This window comes from Macrotis lagotis, chromosome 4, assembly GCF_037893015.1.
Source record: "Macrotis lagotis isolate mMagLag1 chromosome 4, bilby.v1.9.chrom.fasta, whole genome shotgun sequence".
Lineage (NCBI taxonomy): Eukaryota > Metazoa > Chordata > Mammalia > Peramelemorphia > Peramelidae > Macrotis > Macrotis lagotis.
The window spans coordinates 245,146,639-245,162,863 of record NC_133661.1 but is presented as its reverse complement, the minus strand read 5'-3'; the positions used below and the strand labels follow the sequence as shown (position 1 = coordinate 245,162,863).

At 41.3% G+C, this 16,225-nt stretch overlaps 1 long non-coding RNA gene across 1 annotated transcript in view; it reads left to right on the top strand.

Moving 5' to 3' along the window:
- The window catches only part of LOC141522290 (uncharacterized), a 119,890-nt gene extending 105,682 nt beyond the window's left edge, over nucleotides 1-14,208 (top strand). Inside the window, exon 8 of the long non-coding RNA XR_012478185.1 lies at nucleotides 13,548-14,208. This is a non-coding gene — a long non-coding RNA (uncharacterized LOC141522290). The remainder of the gene's footprint in view (nucleotides 1-13,547) is intronic.
- The last annotated feature ends 2,017 nt before the right edge of the window (nucleotides 14,209-16,225 follow it).

The window sequence follows — 16,225 nt, the reverse complement described above, 5'->3', positions numbered from 1 at the left end:
CCTCCTTCTCTTTTGCCGAACGGGAACTTTCCAGTTCTGCCACCTGTTAGGATTGCAGCCTCGGCTAGTAGACAGCATGGGGGGCCGGAATAGTATTCCCGCCTTTGAGCCGGAGGAAAAAGAGGCCGTTGCAGTGCAGCTTTATAAACTCTGCGCTAAGCATGGCCGTAAATTACCTATCAAGACGTGCCGTGCTTTTGTTGAGAATATCTGGAACATCTGCCCTTGGGTGCAACATAGTGGGATCCAACCAGATAAATGGAAGGTGGTAGGGCAGCAGATGGCCTCCTATAATGACACCTGCCCGGGAAAACTAACCCCCAAGGATTTTACAGTGTATAAGATAGTGGATGCAGCCCTGCATCCCCAGAAGGTGACTTTGGCACGAACAATCAGCACTCAGGTGGGTAGCTCGTTGGCGGGATTGGATTCAGAGGGCTCAGAGGAAGAGGGAAGGCCACTCCCTCCCCTGTATCCGTGGGAGGAACTTAGAAGAAACAATGGGGGAACAAGGGGCCCCCAGGGAGAAGATTCAGGGCCGGAAGTTTCCGAGCGCGGGAAGGGAGGGGTGCAAACAGCCCTCAGGGGTGGCAGGAAGAGGAGCGTGAGTAGGTGGGACCGGGAGGCTGCTGACGAGGAGGGAGAAGTCCGCGCTGATTGGACAGCTGCCGCGCCCCAGGCTTGGCGGCCCAGCCAGGAAACAGAGGCAAAAAATCCCCCGTGTTCCTTGTCCGCCCTTCAGAGATCCCCTCAAGGGCTCCGCCCATCCGGCCTACTTGCCACCAGTGCCTCCATAGCAATAGAGAAAGGGGAGGAGGTGGACTGGGATGACTGGGGCCTCTACCCGGTATTTACGGACCCCCTTACCGGAGCCCGAGACTACCGCCCTGTCCCTTTTAAGATGCTTAAGGAACTTAAGGAGGCCGTGACTAAATACGGCCCAAACTCCCCTTATGTAAAAAGACTGATGCAAAACCTCTTTGCTACGCACCCTTGGACCCCTGCTGACTTTGACGAAATTGCAGCCGCGTGCCTAGATGCCTCCTTATATTTAGCTTTTAAGGCTCAGGCCCGCAGAGAGGCCTCTAAGCTGGCAAAATCCCGGGGTTATACTCCCCTGGATTTAGCCATTGACCTCCTGTGTGGAACTGGAGCCTATACTGACCCTGCTGTTCAGGCCCAGTATGGCCAGTTTGAGCTAGAGACTGTTAAAGAAACACATGTTGCAGCTTGGGATAAGATTGGAGCCATGAAAGGGGGGAGAGCCACACAGAAGTTGGTTGGGCTGAAGCAGAGAGCAGATCAGACACCCCTCTCATTTGTGAACGAGGTTAAAGAGACAGTGACTCGTATAATGGGAGACACCCCGGGATCTGATCTACTTATGAGACAATTGATTAAAGAGGGTCTTTGCCCCAAAGGGATCGCAGCTATTAGCAGCCTTCCCCCCGATGCTTCATTAGAAGGAATTGTTGACAAATTGCTGGACATGCCCAGCGAGGATTCAATTCAAGCCTTAGTGACTGCCATGGAGAACCGGGAGGATAGCCTCCTGACCGCCCTTCACGGTATGCAGGTGAGACCCACCTGTTTTGGGTGCGGAAAGCCAGGGCACCTCAAAGCACAGTGCAGGCAGCGGCCCCCCTCCACTTCAGTTCCGACCTGTTATTCCTGTGGAAAGCCAGGTCACATAGCCAGGTTCTGCCGATCCAAAGGGAAGTCGGGAAAAGGGAAAGGGAGGGGCCCGGCCGCGGGGCCCCCCCCGTGCTCGAAGACAGCGGCCCCATCACTGTGACTATCCCCGTGAGGGTTGACTATAGAGAAGGGACACAGCAGAGAGAGATCGGGCCTTGGGAAACCTCGATGATTCCCATTGAGCCAAATATTTTCCCAGCGCTCATCACAGGGGCTGAGAGATGTGTGGACTTAGTCACCCATACCCAGGTCATTTTTGGTCCCGGAAGTCCCACATCCGTAAGGGTCACAAACCCCCACCCCTTTCCCACCTTGGTAAAACAGGGCCAAGAGGTAGGAAAGGCGCTGCCCTTGCGGACCCCTCCCGCTCATGTGAACTGGGTCCACCCGGTCAGCTCTGGGCGACCACTGTTAACCGTCACGGTGGAAAATCAGAAGCTCAAAGGGATAATTGACACTGGAGCCGATTGCTCTGTCATAAATAGGGGACAGTGGAGGCGCGAGTGGCCACTCCTACAGAGCCCTCAAGCAGTGACGGGGGTGGGGGGCAATAGATCTGCCATGAAAGCAGCACACGCCTTACGGTGGTCAGCTTTGGAAGAATCTGGACTCTTCACCCCACTGTGCCTACCCGACCTCCCTTATGCATTATGGGGTAGAGATATCTTGAGCCAGCTTAACCTGACACTTGCCACCCCTGATAGCCTGCGGGGAAATTAATTGGGGCCACTCTAGAGATGAGCTTTTCCCCCAGAATAACATGGATTAATAAGAAACCTATTTGGGTTGAGCAGTGGCCCCTGACAAAAGAAAAGCTCATCGCCCTCACAGACATAGTAATGACCCTCCTGCACGAGAACAAAGTGGAACCGTCCCTTAGCCCGTATAACTCCCCCGTCTTTGTCATAAAAAAGAAAGGGGGGAGTTGGAGAATGTTGATTGATCTTCGGGCAGTAAATGCCAACATGGTACCCATGGGTACCCTCCAACCTGGTCTCCCTATGCCCACTGTAGTCCCGCAAGGGTGGACTATTATAGTGATTGATGTTAAAGACTGCTTCTATAGCATTCCCCTCCACCCGGAGGACAAAGAAAAATTTGCCTTTTCCCTCCCCGCGATCAATTTCCAAGCCCCCAGTAAACGTTATCAGTTCACCGTCCTACATGGATACTCTGCTACATCCTATCTTTTTAAACAGAAAGGGGGAGTTGGCAGGTCACTGACCCATTCAGACCTGTCTCAGGTACTATTTACCATGAATTTCCTACAAGTCAGGGATGACGGCACTACAGCCGCCCAGAGATTTTTTCTCCCCAAAAGGACATGCTAAGAAAGAACCAACGCTCCTGCCCTCTCCCACCAAGGCCCTACCAGGCTCTAAAGTCATGTGGAGAGATGAAGAGGGAGGTTGGCATGGCCCTGTAACGGTAAAGAACAGAAGACAGGGCCACCTGTCATTTCATCCCGAGGATAAGATAGAAGAGCCAGAAAGATGGCTCCCTGTTTACAAGATAAGAGACCTTGATTAATGCCCAACCCTACGGGGTGAGAGGAATTTCTTTCTTTTTCAGGCCTTCTGATCATCGTAGGGATCCTTGGAGGTGCTCCATCTGAAGGAAATCCGACATGGGGAATACTCCGAGTTATTCCCTCTCCCCTTCCGGTAGCACGGAACTCCCCGATCTACCCTCGCCTGCTAGTGACCAATACATCGATGGGGCTCCCTTCTGCCTCGGTGGGGCCCCTCATGTGTGGCCACAGGGGAAGACATCGAGGATCCCATACCATGGAGGGATTGCCAGATGGCGGGAGGATACCCCCTTGAGGGTGAACAAGGACGCTGATTCTGGGAATCACCCTACTTGTTGTCTGTTTCTGCCGCCTAGCTAGGCGACAGAGGGGCTATATGCTTCTTACTCAGAAAGCCTTCATGGCCATGGAGACGGGGGAGGATCCCCAAGTCTGGCTAGCCGCCATGCATGACATGTGACACCTAGGGGTAAGACAAGGTAAACCCCAAGACGGGCAACTTCTCCTGACCCAGCCACCTAAGACGGGCAAGGTCCTGGGTTGAAGGAGATGACCTAAGACAGGGTTCCTCGCCCCCGGCGGATCCCCAAGTCTGGCTAGCCGCCATGCATGACATGTGACACCTAGGGGTAAGACGAGGTAAACCCCAAGACGGGCAACTTCTCCTGACCCAGCCACCTAAGACGGGCAAGGTCCTGGGTTGAAGGAGATGACCTAAGACAGGGTTCCTCGCCCCCGGCGGATCCCCAAGTCTGGCTAGCCGCCATGCATGACATGTGACACCTAGGGGTAAGACGAGGTAAACCCCAAGACGGGCAACTTCTCCTCACCCAGCCACCTAAGACAGGCCCTGAGGGTGTCGGGCGCCTAGGACGGGCAAGGTCCTGGGTTGAAGGAGATGACCTAAGACAGGGTTCCTCGCCCCCGGCTATCAGAGGCCAGTAGAAATGACACCGCTTAAGGCTAACCTCAGCACCGCTTAAGGTCACACCAAGTGATAACCTTGTAAAACAGAAAGGGGGAGATGTTGGGGGCGGGGGGAAGAGGCTTGGCGGTCGCTTAGAGGGGGAAACATAATCACCTTATAAGGGAATGTTACAGAACTCGGCCCCTCATTGAGTAAGAGTTCATGGGAGGGAGGACAGAGGGGATAAAAGGGTCTGCTGAGAGGTTGGGGGAAGCGGGAATGTGATCACAGAAGAATAAAGACTCATGACCCACCTCAGGCGCTCTGTCTGGTTCTTCCCCCATCAAAGAGTGGGGGCCGGAGGTACCCCGAAGACTCACCACGCGTTGGACTGGTGAGTAAGAGGACGGACTAGCATTAAGAAGCCGGCGTTGTAAATAAAAACCCGGCAGATGTCTATACCCTATTGAATGTGTATGCTCTTTCCTCTCTGAGCCATTTCCAACGAGAATGAAATTTCCCTCATTCCCCCTTGCCTTCCTCCCTTCTATACATTACAAAAGCTATGTGAAATATCTTTTATATGAAATATCTTTGCCTATTCTACCTCTCCTTTCTCTTACACCTAGTACATTTCCCTTTCACCCACTGACTCCATTTTTACAATATATTATATCTTCAAATTCAGCTCTCTCCTGTGCCTCATCCATAATACCTGCTCTATTAAATGAGAAGGTTCATGAGTATTATCAATATCATCTTTCCATCCAGGAATACAAGTAGTTCATCATCATTAATTCCCTCATAATTTACCTTTCTCATTTACCCTCTCTATGCTTCACCTGAGTCCTGTACTTGAAGATTAAACTTTCTGTTTAGCTCTGGTCATCTCAATAAGAACATTTGAAATTCCCTAATTGTGTGGGGTGGCTAGATGGAGCATCAGTCCTGGAGTCAGGAGTACCTGAGTTCAAATCTGGCCTCTGACACTTAATAATTACCTAGCTGTGTGGCCTTGGGCAAGCCACTTCACCCCATTTCCTTGCAAAAACCTTAAAAAAAAAAGAAATTCCTGTTTCATTGAAAGTCTGTCTTTTCCCCTGGAAGAGGATGTTCAGTTTTGCTGGGTAGTTGATTTTTGGTTGCATTCTAAGCTCTTTTGCCTTCTGGAATACTATATTCCAATGGAAAAAAGAAATGAAATCATGCAGGAAAATCATGAAAAATTGACCAAAAAATTAAACTCCTTTAAAAGTAAAAATACCCCTGGAGAAGACTTTTGATCATCCCTTGAACAGCAAGGAGATCAGTCAATCAATATATAAAGATATTAATTCAGGTTATTCACTGAAAAGTCAAACACTGAAGCTTAATCTTAAATACTTTTGATCACTCAGAATGAGCAAACAGTACTCATCGGAAAAGACAGTGATGTTGGGAAAGATGAAAGGCAAAAGGAAAAAGGGATGGTAGAGGTTGAGATGGATAAGTAGTATTATGGAAAAAATGAATGCTAACTTGGACAGTGTTCTGAAAGATAGTGAAAGGTCCAAGGGGTCATGAAAAGTCAGACAGAGCTGACCCACAACCAAGAACCATCTCTATCAGGGCAGTGAGGTGATACAATGGATAGAGTGTTGGGCTTGAAATCATAAAGACTCATCTTTCTAAGATCAAAAATCACCTCAGACATTTACTAGCTGGATGACCCTAGGCAAGTCACTTGATCTTGTTTGCCTCAGTTTCCTCATCTGTCAAATGAGCTGGAGAAGAAAATGGCAAGACCACTCCAGTATCTCTGCCAAGAAAACCCAAATGAGATAACAAAACCTCAAATAAAAATCAGTGAAAAGCAAAAATAAATAAATAAATAAAAGTAAAAAGAATGAATTGGAAAAAGAACGTAACGCTACAAAAAAAAAATAAAACCAATTGGAAAGGGAATGCAGCTCAGCAAAAAGTTAAATTAACCAACTGGAAAAGGGATCACAGAAGCTAACTGGAGGGGCAACTAGGTGGCACAGGGGATAGAGCACCAATCCTAGAGTCAAGAGAACATAATTCAAATTCTACCTCTGAAACTTAATAATTACCTAGTTGTGTAAACGTGGCTAAGTCACAAAACCCCACTGTCTTACAAAAACAAAAAACAAAAAAACCCCAAATGTTAGTAAAGAACATTAAATTATACACAATCCTACAAGGGAAGATAACACTTGTAAATTTTTTTGAAAGATTTTATTTATTTTGAATTTTATAACTTTCCCCTAATCTTGCTTCCCTTCCCTACCCCACAGAAGGCAGTCTGTTAGTCTTTACATTGTTTCCTTGCTATACATTGATCTAAATTTACTGCATTGAGAGAGAAATCATATCCTTAAGAAGAAGATAAAATAAAATATAAGAGATAGCAAGATTACATAATAAGATAACCGTTTTTTTAATTAAAGGTAATAATCTTTGGTCTTTGGTCTTTGTTCAAATTCCACAATTCTTTTTCTGGATACAGATAGTATTCTCCATTACATATAGTCCCAAATTGTGCCTGATTGTTGCAGTGATGGAATGAGCAAGTCCATTAAGGTTGATCATCGCCCCCATGTTGCTGCTAGGGTGTATAAAGTTCTTCTGGTTCTGCTCATCTCACTCAGCATCAGTTCAGGCAAATCCTTCCAGGCTTCCCTGAATTCCCATTTTTCCTGGTTTCTAATAGCACAATAGTATTCCATCACATATATATACCACAATTTGTTAAGCCATTCCCCAATTGAAGGACATTCACTTAATTTCCAGTTCTTTGCCACCACAAACAGGGTTGCTATTAATATTTTTGTACAAGTGATTACCTTTTTTCATAATCTCTTGAGGGTATAGTCCCAGTAGTGGTATTGCTGGATCAAAGGGTATGCATATTTTTGTTGCCCTTTGGGCATAGTTCCAAATTGCTCTCCAAAAAGGTTGGATGAGTTCACAGCTCCACCAATAATGTATTTCCCACATCCCTTCTAACATTGATTATTGTCCTTTCTGGTCATATTGGCCAGTCTGAGAGGTGTGAGGTGGTACCTCAGAGATGTTTTAATATGCATTTCTCTAATAAGTAATGATTTAGAGCAATTTTTCATATGCCTATGGATCATTTTGATTTCCTCATTTGTAAATTGCCTCTGCATATCCTTTGACCATTTGTCAATTGGGGAAACACTTGTAATTATTATTTTTTTTGTTAGGTTTTTGCAAGGCAAATGGGGTCAAGTGGCTTGCCCAAGGCCACACAGCTAGGCAATTATTAAGTATCTGAGGCTAGATTTGAACTCAGGTACTCCTGACTCCAGGGCTGGTGCTCTATCCAATGTGCCACCTAGCCTCCCCTACACTTTTAATTCTTGACAATAGTATTTCTCTTAGGACAGTTAAATTGTTCAATAGTTGAAGAGATTGTACATAGTGGAAATGGATAAAGTTAGATCTTGTCCTATACAAGAAGACTAAAATGACATCTATGTTATAGACAGATTACACTGCTTCTGACTATGATTAATCACACTATTATGAGCTCAGAATACTCTACCAGGTCCTGCACAAATAGTCCAAATGAAAATCTCAGTGTTTACTGTAAACTTATGTGTCTCCTGTTTTTCTTATGAGGGCATCCTATGCTCAGCAGTCTTGTGCCAGTGTTTCTCAAACCTTACAATCAATTTTAAAGTTCTTAAGAGAGATTTTCAGGTAACAGCAACATGGGGGCAATGACCAACATTGATGGACTTGCTCATTCCATCAGTGCAACAATCAGGGACAATTTGGGGCTGTCTGCCATGGAGAATACCATCTGTATCCAGAGAAAGAACTTTGGAGTTTGAACAAAGGCCAAAGACTATTACCTTAAATTTAGAAGAAAAAAACTGCTATCTTATTGTATGATCTTGCTATCTCTTATACTTTATGTTTCTTCCTTAAGGATATGATTTCTCTCTCATCACACTCAATTTGGAACAATGTATACCATGGAAACAATGTAAAGACTGGCAAATTGCCTTCTGGGGGTGGGGTGGGGGGAGGGAAGTAAGATTAGGGAAAAATTGTAAAACTCAAAATAAATAAAATCTTTAAAAAAGAGAGAGAGAGAAGGTGGCTAGGTGGCGCAGTGGATAGAGCACTGTCCCTAGAGTCAGGAGAAACTGAGTTCAAATCCAGTCTCAGACACTTAGTAATTGCCTAGCTGTGTGGCCTTGGGCAAGCCACTTAACCCCATTGCCTAGCAAAAACAAAAACAAAAACAAAAAACAAACCTAAAAAAAAGAGAGACATTAAGTAAATTTTCCACTTACATAGCTAATAAGAGTCAGCTTCTTCCCTCCCCCCACTTCCATCACTTCTTGCTGCTCAAAGGTGATGGGAGATGAGTCAAATAGAACATAAAATCTTTTTTTTAAAACTGATATTTAATTTGATTTTTCCAGTTACATGTTATGAAAGTTTTTTTAACATTCATCCGTATGCATAGGAATATTTTTAAGTTATATAATATCCTTCCACTCTGCCTTCCCACCTTCCTCCCCATAGTGATGAAAAATTAGGTGAATGTTGTGCAAACACAATTGTGTTAAACATGTTTACAGATTAGTCATTTCCTGTTTGAGGAATTAGCATTAAGGGGAAAGAAAGAAACCATGAGATAGGGAAGAAAATCATAAGAGAAATTTTTTATAAGGTGAATGTGTACACCCTAACAACAAGATTGGGGTGATCTTCAACCTTGATGGACTTGCTCATTCCATCAGTGCAACAATCAGGGACAATTTGGGGCTATCTGTAATGGAGACCATCTGTATCCAGAGAAAGAACTGTGGAGTTTGAACAAAGACCAAAGACTATTAACTTTAATTTAGAAAAAAAAAATATCTTATTGTCTGATTTTTTTTTTTTTTGCAAGGCAAACGGGGTTAAGTGGCTTACCCAAGACCACACAGCTAGGTAATTATTAAGTGTCTGAGGTCACATTTGAACTCAGGTAGTCCTGACTCCAAGGTCGGTGCTTCATCCACTACGCCACCTAGCCGCCCCTTATTGTCTGATCTTGCTATCTTTTATAGTTTATGTTTCTTCCTTAAGGATATGATTTCTCTCATCACATTCAATTGGATCAATGTATACCATGGAAACAAAATAAAAACTGGCAAATTGCCTTCTGTGGGGGTGGGGGAGGGAAGTAAGATTAGGGGGGAAAAATAGTAAAACTCAAAATAAATAAAATCTTTAGTGAAAAAGAGATCTTCAGGGTGTCCTGGTATTTAATGTTCTTGGAAGCCCTATATATATAAAATTAAATCAGAAGTGACTTTACCAGCTACTTAGAGCTTTGTGGTACATTAAAGGCAGAGGAGAGGGTAAGAGAATACATAATAGGGTTTTCAGTTTTATTAATGACTCCTTTGATTTTCAGAATTACTAATCTGGTATTTAATTGGGATCTTTAATTTGTTCTATCTTTTTTTAGTTGCATACCCAACTCATTAATCTCTTTTTTCTATTTTATTTATATAAGCATTTTGAGATATAAAATTTCCTTATCTTAATCCATACTTTAGTTAAAGGTGGTTTAAGTACCATGGTTGGGGAGTTAAAGGGATAGTGGGAGAGAGTATACCCAGTACTTTGGTTGGGGAGGATTGTAAAGAGATGGTTGGAATACTATAGAGATGGAGAGAGAGAATATGCCTAGAGGGACTGGACATGAAAACATCGTGAAGAAATTTTGCTTTGCTTGATACTTTGGCTGTAATTGGAGGGAGTATAATTGGTGGGGTATAAATGAAATAATTTGGCTTTACATGATTCTTTGGATCATGAGGATTGTGTGTCCTCATGGAAGGTACTTTAAAAAGGGAGTAAGATATAAAGTGATTATAATTTGATGTGATTCATGACTCTTGAAAAGTGTATTTCTAGGGCAGCTAGGTGGTGCAGTGGATAGAGTACTGGCCCTGGAGTCAGGAGTACCTGGGTTCAAATCCTGCCTCAGACATTTAATAATTACCTACCTGTGTGGCCTTGGGCAAGCCACTTAACTCTATTTGCCTTGCAAAAACCTAAAAAAAAGTGTATTTCTAATGAAACTGAAGAGGGGAGGCTACTTAGTGAATGAGGCAATGCTGTTGAACAATCAATCAAGTAATCAATAAATTAATCTTTGAGAATAGTATTTCTAGGGGTGGCTAGGTAGTGTAGTAGATAAAACACCGGCCATGGAGTATCTGAATTCAAATCCTGCCTCAGACACTTAATAATTACCTAGCTGTGTGGCCTTGGGCAAGTCACTTAACCCTGTTTGCCTTGCAAAAAAAAAACTAAAAAAAAGGAGTCAGGAGAATAGTATTTCTATCAGGTCAAATCAAAGGATTATATTTTGACAAAGGGGATATAAGGGATATAATTATAAGACAAGGTTAACACAATTAAGCACTTAAAATGGAAGACTATACTAGGAGGATAGGCATTAGTGGATTAAATAACACCAGAAGAAGAAGCATAAAGACCTGCTGTCATGGGGCAGGCAGAGGAAGGGAGGGTGTGAACACTGAGTAAATCCTATTCAATAGATATGACCCAGAGAGGGAATAGCATACATTCCCAATTGGGTTCAAAAAATCTATCCTGCCCTACTGGGAAGTAGGGGGTAAAAGGGAAAGTATGGTAAGAATAGACTGATAAAAGGAAAGGGAAGTTTTAAGTGAAAGTAAACTTAAAGTTAAAATTTAATAGAAAAGTTAAAAGAGTAAAGGAACATTAGTGAGGAGGAATAAGAGGAAAGGAAAGAGAAAAATATAAACGGGGAAAGATAGCAAGGAGGGAAATATATAATTAGTAATCTTAACTAAATATGAATGAGATAAACTCTCCCATAAAACAGAAGCAGATAGCAGAATGGCTTAAAAAAATCATAATCCTACAATACGTTGTTTACAAGAAACACATTTGAAGCAGAGAGATATACATAGGGTAAAGGTAAAAGACTGGAGCAAAATATATTATGCTTCAGTGGAAGCAAATCCTGATCTCAGACAAAGCAAAAGCAAAAAGAGATCTCATTAAAAGGGATAAAGAAGGAAACTATATCATCTTAAAAGGGATCATAGGCATTGAAGTTATGTCGTTATTTTTTGTTTTTTGTAAGGCAATGGGATTAAGTGACTTGCCCAAGGTAACACTGCTTGTTAATTATTAGGTGTCTGAGCCCTGAGCTCATGTCTTCCTGACTCCAGGGCTACTGCTATATCCACTGTGCCACCTAGCTGCCCCAGGTTATATCATTATTAAACATATATGCACCTAGTGATATAGCATTCAATTTATTAGAGGAGAAACTGAATGAATAACAAGGATACATAGACAGCAAAACTGCAATAGTGATGGACCTCATCCTCCCTCTCTCTCAGAACTAGATAAATCTAAACATAAAATAAACAAGAAGGAAGTTAAGAAGGTGAATAGGGGGCAGCTAGGTGGCACAGTGGATAAAAGCACTGGCCCTGGAGTCAGGAGTACCTGGGTTCAAATCTGGTCTCAGACACTTAATAATTACCTAGCTGTGTGGCCCTGGGCAAGCCACTTAACCCCATTGCCTAGCAAAAAAAAAAACAAAAACAAAACACCCCCCCCCCAAAAAAGAAGGTGAATAAAATTATTGAAAATGATAGACCTCTGGAGAAAAGAGGATGGGGACAGAAAAGGATATTTTTTTTTCTGTAGTATAAGGCTCCTATACCAAAATTGATCATGTACTAGGATATAAAAACTTTACAATCAAAAGCAGAAAGGCAGAAATAATAAATGCATACTTTTCATTTCATGATGCAATAAAATTACCCATAATAAAGGACCATAGAAAGATAAACCAAAAATTAATTGGAAAGAAAATAACTTAAGTATAAAGAATGAGTATATCAAACAACAAATCATAGAAATAATTCTGTTCAATAAAATGATAACAATGATCAGCAAAAGCAATTTTTAGGGGAAATTTTATATCTCAAAATGCTTATATAAATAAAATAGAAAAAATAAATTAATGAATTGGGTACAACTTAAAAAAGCTAGAACAATTAAAGATCCCAATTAAATACCAGATTAGTAATTCTGAAAATCAAAGGAGCCATTAATAAAACTGAAAACAAGAAAACCAATGATCTAATAAATAAAACGAAGAGTTGGTTTTGTGAGAAAAAAATCAATAAAATAGATAAACCTTTAGCTAATTTGATTTAAAAAAAAGAAAGAAGAATACTAAATTACCAATATCAGAACCAAAAAGGATGAAATCACCAATGAGGAGAAAATTGAAAAGTTAATTTGGAGCTATTTTGCCCAACTTTATGTCAATCAGTTTGATAAGTTGAGTGAAATGAAAGAATATTTACAAAAATACAAATTATATAGATTAACCAAAGAGGAAATGAAATATTTAAATAGCCCCATTTCAGAAAAAGAAATTGAAGAAATCATCAATAAACTCTCTAAGAAAAAGACTCCAGGTTCAAATGGCTTTATAATTGAATTCTACCAAACATTTAAGGAACAATTAATTCCAATTTTGTTTTTGTTTTTGTTTTCCCAAGGCAATGGGGTGTTAAGTGACTTGCCCAAGGTCACACAGCTAGATAATTAATAGTCTGAGACCATATTTGAACTCAGTTTTCCTCCAGGGCTGGTACTCTATTCACTGTGCCACTTAGTTGCCCTAATTAATTCCAATTCTATGTAAACTTTTAAAAAATAGAAGTTCTCCCAAATTCCTTTTATGATACCAATATGGTATCATATAGTATTCCTGATACCTAAACCAGGAAGAGTCAAAAACAGACAAAGAAAATCATAAACCAATGGTTCAATATTAGGAAAGCACTCAACATTATTGAACATTTCAATAGCAAAAATAGGAAATTGTCTCAATAGAAGCTAAAAAAATCTTTGATAAAATTCCTATTAAAAAGTTTAGAAGTATAGGTATACATTGGGTTTCCCTTAAAAACATTCATAGCAGCTTTTTTTTTGTAGAGGCAAAGAATTGGTAATTGAGGGAATGTCCATCAATTGGAGAAAAAATGAACAAGTTTTGATATATGTAAGTTATGGAGTACTATTATTCCATAATAGTAGAATGGACAGACTCTAGAGAAGCATGGAAAGAATTACGGAACTGATGCTGAGCCAAGGGAGCAGAATCAAGAGAACAATATATACATTAACAACAACATTGTAATAATAATAATAATAATAATAATAATAATAATGCTTGTCCTTCATTTTTGAAGAAGATCACAACATCAGGGAGGTGATGCCATGATAGACAGGTGAATTGGATTTGAGTGAGGGGGTGCTATGCTAAGTCATCAATCTCACTTTCTACTACAGAGCCATCTGGATCCAGTGACCAGATATAAATCAGGATGACTGGAGATTGCCCTGGATGTGAGACAATTGGGATTAAGTGCCCAAGATCAAACAGCTAGTAAGAGACAAGTGTCTGAGACCAGATTTGAACTCCTGTCCTCCTGAATCCAAGGCCACCTAGCTGCCCCAGACCAACATTGTGAGTTGATCAACTATGATGAATGCAGCAGCTCTTCTCACCAGTTCATACAGCTAGGACAATCCTGAGAGACCTGTTATGAACAATGCCATCTACATCTAGAGGGGGAAAAACCAGGGAATCTGAGTGTATGCTATGTTCAGTTTTTAAAAACGAATCTCATATTTTTCTTTCCTATCTCATGGTTTTCTTTCTTTCCCCTTGGTTCTAATTCCTCTTATACAAAATGACTAATATGTAAAGATGTTAAACACAAATGTACATGTACAACTTTTACCAGATTGTTTGCTACCATGGGGAAGGAGGGAAGGAAGGGAAGGGGGTAGAAAAATGTGTAATTCACAAATTTGCCAATGGATAAATGATGAAAAACTACAAATGCATGTAATTGGGAAAATAAAATCAAATTTCAATTTAAAAAATTCAATTCGCTTGCTACTCATGGCATCCCTTCCCTAATTTCATGGTCAAACAACAGCAGTTTCTGAGGGAAAAGAATGCTACTTTTGCCATCTTAATTACTCATGTTTTCTCATTCCCATTTAGGTGGTAGAGATTTCTGTTGCTCCTCTTCTCTTTGGCTCAATTTCATAAATATATGAACTTCTGTTTGGAATGTGAACATTTTTTGTTTTCTTAGGGTTCCATATGCATGTTCATTCTCTTATAATAAATCTAGTTCCAACAGAATGTCTCATGGACTTGCAATATTGTTTTTGATTAACATACAAGTGCTTTTTCCCACCCACAAAAGAAGGGTTTAACACTTTGTATCAGAATGCTATCAAGGGTCTCAGCAGGGAGAAAGCAGATATAATATTCCAGTTTCTGACTAATTTTAAAGTCCTTTCAGTTCATCTTTTGTGACCCTGAATAGGGTGAATGGATTGCTCTTTGCAAAATTACTGAATTGGTTTGCCATTTCTTTTTTCAGCTCATTTTACAGATGAAGAAACTGAGGCAAGAAACTAAAAAGAGAGGGCTTGCTTCAGTTAGTGTCCGAGGCCAGATTTGAACTCAGAAAGATGACTTCAGCCCTGAAGATTTATCAATCATATTGTCTAGCTATAAGAGCCCAAATTATATCTTGTTTCTGCCCTGTATGAATTCATATCTCATAATCTGATACAGTTCAGTAATGTATGTTGATTCCAGTGAATTAGATGTTTTGCCTTTCTGTTTGTACTCCAGTGCTTTGTGCTTGGTAAGCATTTAATAGATGCTTCATTTGTCATCATAGCCTAAGATCTATAGAAGACTCTACATTTCAGCCTATGTTCACAGTGGAACCTAAAACCTGGGAAAGCAGAGCCTTTATATCTGACTGTCTTCAACCACATGATTTTCCTCTAGAAGGGTGATTGTCCCCAAATAACCCTGAAAGTCTGCAAACTTATCGTAAGCCTCCAACCAGAAATGGCCCTGTCTGCTTATTGCTGATTACTGATTTATTGGTGTTATGGGTCAGGATTATGAGTTCCTGATATGCATGTTCAGAGATTGTTAGAGTCATCAAAACTAGCCCAGGGTCCCAAATTTTGCCTCCACTGTCCCACTGCTATAAGTTCACCTGATTCAGCAGGAAGGATGCCCAGAGCCTTAATGTAATCTAACAAGGAAGGCTGCCTTTCATCTAACAAAAAAAAGTCACTTACCATGTTCCTGTGTGTTCATGTGCCCTTGCTGCTGCAGTGGACAAAATGATATGTTTTTCCATATGTTTCCATATGTTTCCTATATCGTGACCTGGTCAACCCACCATGGTCTGGCTAGAAACAAAGATTGGAGAAGGTCTACAGATGGTTGTTGCTGGCAATCTTAAATATAATGGAGTGATCAGGAAGAAGATAACTTGTGCAAGACTAGGGGGGTTTTGAGAAGGAAATAACTGCAACACTGCTTTTGCTAGCCCATGATGAGGTATGATACATTGACACCAGTGAGTTCTATTACTTCCTAGACCAAGTCACAAAGCACAAAGAAGTTTTGATGAAGGCACATTAACTCTGAATTCCATCTTTGTTGTCAATTTTTACCTTGCAGGGAAAAGTCCTTGTTGAAGAAGGAGGCAGGTATCCATGTGAAAATGAGACAGAGAGTGGTTAAATGATTTGACTAGAGTTCAATAGTAAATAAGGTATTCTTGTACTTTAAATATTACTTTTTAGGCTAGGACTAAAGGGGAAAGGCTCTCTCTCTGAAGCCTCTTTCTACTCTAAGAAGAGTTATTGAGGAAGTAAGGTGGCTTAGTGGATAGGAGTCCTGGACCTAAAGTCAGAAAGGTCTGATGATGAATCTGTATGACCCTGGACAAGTCATTTAACTTCTCTCTGTCTCAGTTTCCTCAACTATTAAGTGAGGATTATAATAGTAACCACCTCTCAAAATTAAGGCAGCTAGGTGGTACAGATATTAGAGTGCTGTGCTTGGAATCAGGAAGACTAATCTTGCTGAATTCAAATATGGCCCCAGATACTTACCAACTGTGTGACTCTGGGCA